General features: G+C 37.5%; 1 non-coding gene across 1 annotated transcript; it reads right to left on the bottom strand.

Moving 5' to 3' along the window:
- Positions 1 to 3,957: 3,957 nt before the first annotated feature.
- Positions 3,958 to 4,061, bottom strand: LOC115286131. The gene has a single exon (XR_003905889.1). It is a non-coding gene; the product is annotated as a U6 spliceosomal RNA (small nuclear RNA).
- Between the last annotated feature and the right edge of the window lie 1,871 nt (positions 4,062 to 5,932).

The raw sequence follows: 5,932 nt of genomic DNA, 5'->3' as shown, positions 1-5,932 counted from the left end.
AAGAGTACATTAAAGATTACACACCATAACCAAGTGGGATTTAGCCTTAGGATCCAAGAATATTTCAACATACGCAAATCAGTGTAATATACCACATTAACACAATGAAGGATGAAAATAACATGATCAAATCAATAGATATAGAAAAACATTCCACAAATTCAACAGCCTTTCATGATAAAACTATTCAAACAGTAAGGAAGAGAAATAACATTACTCAACATACTAAAGACCATGTATAAGAAGCCCACAGCTAACACCATAGTCAATGGTGCAAAAGTTGAAATCTTTTCCTCTAAGATCAGGAACAAGACAAAGGGTCCACTCTCATCACGTCTATCCAACATACTACTGGAAGTCCTAGCCAGAGCCATTCGGAAAGAAATTAAAAGGTACTCAAATCATAAAAACTCAGATAAAATTACCTGTTGGCAGATAACATGATCCTGTAAGCAGAATACCATAAGACTCCACCAAAAATCATTAGAGCTAATCAACCCCTTCAGTCAAGTTCCAGGGTATAAAAATCGACATATAAAAACCAGTTGCATTTCTATACACTAACAACAAAATATCTGTATGTTAAAATCTATCAAACCTTGATGACAGCAGCAAGAAGACACACAAATGTATGGAAAGACATCCTGTGTCGATAGATCCGAAGACTTAATATTGTTAAAATATTCATACTATACAAAGTGATCTACTACACTGATTTGATATTATCCCATCAAAATATTTTTTATAAAAATAGAAAAAGAACAAGTTTAAAATCGTCTGGAATCATAGCTTTTGCTATTTGTGGGCTTCTATCTTGAAAAGAATATCAAAGCTGGAAGCATCATACTTCTCAGTTTTAAGACATACAGTACAATGTGTATACACTACGTCTACAGTCATTACAGTAGCAGGGGCCTGGCATAAATACAGACATGAAGACCAAGAAATAGGATCAGAGCCCTCAAATACCCCACCCCATCTAATCAACTCATCTTTGACAAGGATGCCAAGGAAATAGAATGGGGAAAGGATTGTCTCTTCAACAAATGGTACTGAGAAAACTGGGTATGCATATTCACAAAAAAATAAGGGAAGGGAAGGGAAGGAGGGAGGAAGAAAGGAAGGAAAGGAAGAAGAGAAAATTATGCCCTACCTTACACCATACAGAGAAGTCAACTCAAAATGGATTAAATATTTCAACATCGGATCTGAAACTGCAGAACTCTTAGAGCTACACATAGGAGAAAAGCTTCTTGACATTGGTCTTGGTAATGATCTGTGCAGACAACAGAAACAAAAATAGACATGTGTGAGTACCAACTAAAATACTCCCACAGCAAAGTAAACAATCACTAGCATGAAAAGACCACTTACAGAATGGGGGGGGGGGGGAGATTGAAAATCATCAATATGGAGTTAATTTCCAAAATATCTAAGGCACTTCTATAACTCAATAGAAAAACATCTGATAAAAAAAAAAGAGACAAAGGCTTGAATATTTACCTTATTTAGTTGAAAACTCAGGTCCACATAACACTTGCACATGAATCATTATAGCAGCTTTATTCATAACTGTCAAAAATGCAAGCAGCCAAAATGCCCTTCAACAGGTGAATGCACAGGAGAAAAGTTGTGTATCCATGTGATAGAATACTATTCAGTGATAAAAAGTAATGAGCTATCAAACAAGGCAGAAACATGAATCTGAAATGCATTTTAATAAGTGAAAAAAGCAATTTGCAAAAGCCACAAATTGTATGATGACATTCCAGAAAAGGTAAAACTATAAAGGTAATGAACAGGTTGCTAGAGGTTAGTAGGAGTTTAAATTGATGTAGCACAAAAGTTTTTAGTGTGATTAAACTATTCTATATAAAATGTAATGGTAGAAATGCACTGTGCCTTTATTAAAACTTGCAGAACCTTATAGCACAAAGAATAAACCATTATGTACAAGATGAATCTCGAGATTGTCTATTGCCGGAAAGTAAGGTGGTACTCAAAAACAAAGAAAAATAAAACAAACAAAAAATAAAATATAGTAATATGAGTAGGTCAACAGGAAACAGAAACAAACTTAAAGAGCTTCCAGGGGCTGAAGCCAAAAAAAGTTATCAACAAAATAAAGAAGTATTGCATTATAAATCAGAGTATAGGAGTCACAAGTCCATATGGCTACAAAGACTTTACTCAAAAAAAAAAAAAAAAGAAAAATGGAGACTACACAAATCTGCACAGAATTCCAAATAACCTATGTAGATTTTCCATATTTAAGAAGGCAGAACCTAACTCCCCACTCCTTATGCTTGGGTTGCACATCGTTGGTTTCGTCCAAAGACTAGAATATGTAACAAAGAAAAAAGCGTAATTTTACAGCAGAGGAAGCTGACCACCACTGTCTCAGCCAGGTCATCAAGGGATTCCCCTGACTCACAGCCTGCATTGTAACATTGAACAACAAGGATCAGAGATTATGGAAGAGACAGCTGTCCAATTTACACTGCTGCTTCTAAATGTAGCCATCCTCGGATAGCCAGCAGGTTCACACTTCACTCTCTAAACACAGCTCAACCACCGCTGCTCAGGAAAGCATCAGATGAGTTTCACTAGTGATGGAGCAAATCCAAACTGATAGATATTGAGAATGAGAACGTGGGCAGAGTGTGAATTTTTCTGTTTCAAAATTTGGCTTTGACCGTGTGATTGGCAGAGAGTCAGTCTCATGTTTTCTGTTGTATACCACAGCATGCCTCACCCGCAGGCTTCCTCCAAAACATCCTCCAAACAAAATAATTTGTCCCTGAAAACCCAGATCAGAGATCAACAACTACACCAATGGCTCTCAAAATGAAAGGGAACTGAGGAGGGGGAATTTGTTTGGCTTTAGAGAACGCAGCCCCAGAGAGTTACGTTATCAAGTTTCATAAACTTAACTTGGTTTTTGGAAAACAGGATAACTGCTCTATTATTTTATATTGCTGTTGAAAATTAACACAAATAGCTTACTCAGAACAACGTTAGGTTTACTCCCTTACAGTTTTAGAGGTCACAAGTCCAAAATCAGTTTCAGGAGTTCACTAGACTACACACAACGTGTTGGCAGACCCGAGTTCTTTCTAGAGGCTCCCTGACAAAGCATTTCCTTACCTTTTCTAGCATCTCGGAGGTTATCACGCTGCACTCCTGGCTCAAGGCTGCCTTTCTACCTCAAAACCAGCAACAATAGGGTGCGTGTTTCCCATGCTGCCCTCTGGGATTCTCTGCAGCTGGGGAAGATCTGCTTTAAAGAACGCCTGTGATTGGATTGAACCCACCTGGATAGTGCAGGGTAACCCCCCCCCCCACCATTTTAAGATTCTTAACTTCAAACACATGTGTAAAGTCTCTGTCATGTAGAACAACATCTCTGAGAATGAGAGCACCGGCAAATTTGGGGGCCGTATGTCCCACCAGAGAATTGCAGATTCCCATGTATCTGTAGTTACTCACTGATAATTAGCTCCCACATATATCCCAAAAAATATTATCTCCAAAATTAAACTTCCACCAAAAGCATTTCTTCCTTGACTAGGGACATATCCATCCAGTAACTTAAGCTTGAAACTCTAGAACGTTTTTCTGCAAACCTTCATCAGATTGTCAGATCGACTCATTTTATTTCCTGAGTACTTCTTCAACCTATCCCAGCTCTGCACCTCTCCTACTGTTAACCAAAAATGGTAGCACCTGAAAACAAAGTACTTTTTGATTAACGGAGTCTGGCCTGTTGCCAGTTGGTAGAGCTCCTGATATCTGTCTAAATGGAATTTCCAGACAAGCCTGGCAAACACGCAGTAAACAAATAAATGTGTAGTAAATGTCCTGGGGGAAGACATTACTGATCCTTCTGGTCAAGTACCCCTCGTGAAGTTTTCTAAACCTGAGGTTAAAAATTTCTGAATTTTCTAGAAAAAGGCCATCAAGCTGACTAACGTCACAAATTTGCATGTCATCCTTGTGCAGGGACCATGCTAATCTCTATATTGTTCCAATTTTAGTACATGTGCTGCTGAAGTGACCACGAGCTGACTAAAATGCACTCAAAAGTACCTTTGTGCATATGTCACTTCTGATTCTATAAATAAATGTGGAAAAAAGACTAAATTATGAGGTAAATATGGCAATTTACTTTTTTAAATATAATTTATTGTCAAATTGGCTAACATACAGAGTGTAAAGCATGGTCTTGATTTTGGGGGTAGATTCCCGTGGTTCATCCCTTACATACAACACCCAGTGCTCATCCCAACAAGTGCCCTCCTCAAAGCCCATCACCCATTTTCCCCTCTCCTCCAACCCCCATCCACTCTCAGTTTGTTCTCAGTATTTAAGAGTCTCTTGCATATGTTAAAAAAATAAATTGTGTTACATTAAAAAAATAAAAAATAAAAATAAAAATACATGTGGTTAAAAAAAAAAAGAGTCTCTTATTGTTTGCCTCCCTCCCTCTTTGTAACTATTTTTATCCCCCTTCCCTTCCTCCCTTTCACTATTAGGAAATGTCTGTAGCATGTTTGAGTGTCATACAGAGATAAAAGTTTGGGTTAGAGACCGTATCTCTCATTTGGATTACCATCTCTGTAACTTCTGTTAAGTTTCTCAAGATCCACATATGAATGAAAACATATGGTATCTGTCTTTCTCTGACTTATTTCACTCAGCATAATACCTTCCAGTTCCATCCATATTGATGCAAATAGCATGATTTCATTCCTTCTCATTATGGCAGTTTACTTTTAATAAAATCAAGCTAAAATGGTTTTGAGCTCATCTTGATTAATAATTGTCCAAATGAAGTTAATTTCAGTTTAGATACAGTGAATCAGGCATTAGATATACTCCCACACTAGATAAAATGAATCAGGATGCCGGAGGTTAGACCTGGTGATATACGTTCTAAACAAGGAGCCCAAGAGTTGTATACATTAATATTAGGAAATTATTAAACCAGTTTCAACTCACCAATACTCTGTTCCATTTCCAGCTTCTTGACCTCTTTTTATCTTCAGAGTCAGGAACACAGGTAGAATCATCAACCCGCACTCTCTGACTCTCCTTCCATGGACGCCTCTCTCTCTGCCCAGAGCCAGGAATGTCTCTCTGCTTTAAAAGACCCAAGTGATTAGATTGGTTCCACCTGGGAAAAACCAGCTTACTCTCCTTGTTTCAAAATGCTTCAAATTAAACACCTCTGTAAAGTCATTTAAACCATGTAAAGCAACAGAATCAAAAGTTCCAGGGATTAGAAAATGGGCATCTTTATGGGGGAGAGGGACATAATTCCTCCTACCACAATGCACATTGTGAACTGAGAGCCCTCCTGTTTTATTGAAGTGTAATTTACATGTTATATTAGTTGTTATATTGGTTTCAAGTGTACAACATGGGGATTCAACGTGTTATTCCGAGAGCGCCTTCTCAGCTGCCGTACCTGAAGCACTGTATTCATCATTAGTACATTTGTTTTACCCAAGTGGAAACAAGAGTGGCCAGAAAACTTTCAGGAGACATACTAAAAAGACTTTTAACTACTCAACTTTTGATCCAATATGGAGTCTTAAGTTCAAAGGAAGAATCTGTGTCTTCCAATGTTTTACACAGATTTTCATTTGACTTCAAATACTAATATGTGCTTAACTTGATATAAAAGTTAAATGGCCAATAACTTAATATTCTTATAGGAGCTTCATATGACTATAGGGACTTGAAGCATTATTTTAATAAGTCATTGAATTAGGATCCTCCAGAGAAATAGAATCAATGGGATATGTAGAATATAGAAAGACATTTATTATGAGGGATTGGCTCACACAGTTATGAAGGTTGAGTAGTCCCATGAGATGCTATCAGTCCAGGACAACTAGTGGTATAGTTTCAGTCCAAACCCAAAGGC

The sequence above is a fragment of the Suricata suricatta genome, chromosome 2 (genome assembly GCF_006229205.1).
Source record: "Suricata suricatta isolate VVHF042 chromosome 2, meerkat_22Aug2017_6uvM2_HiC, whole genome shotgun sequence".
Lineage (NCBI taxonomy): Eukaryota > Metazoa > Chordata > Mammalia > Carnivora > Herpestidae > Suricata > Suricata suricatta.
Note: the sequence above shows the minus strand (reverse complement) of the source record. Positions and strands in the feature narration are given on the sequence as shown.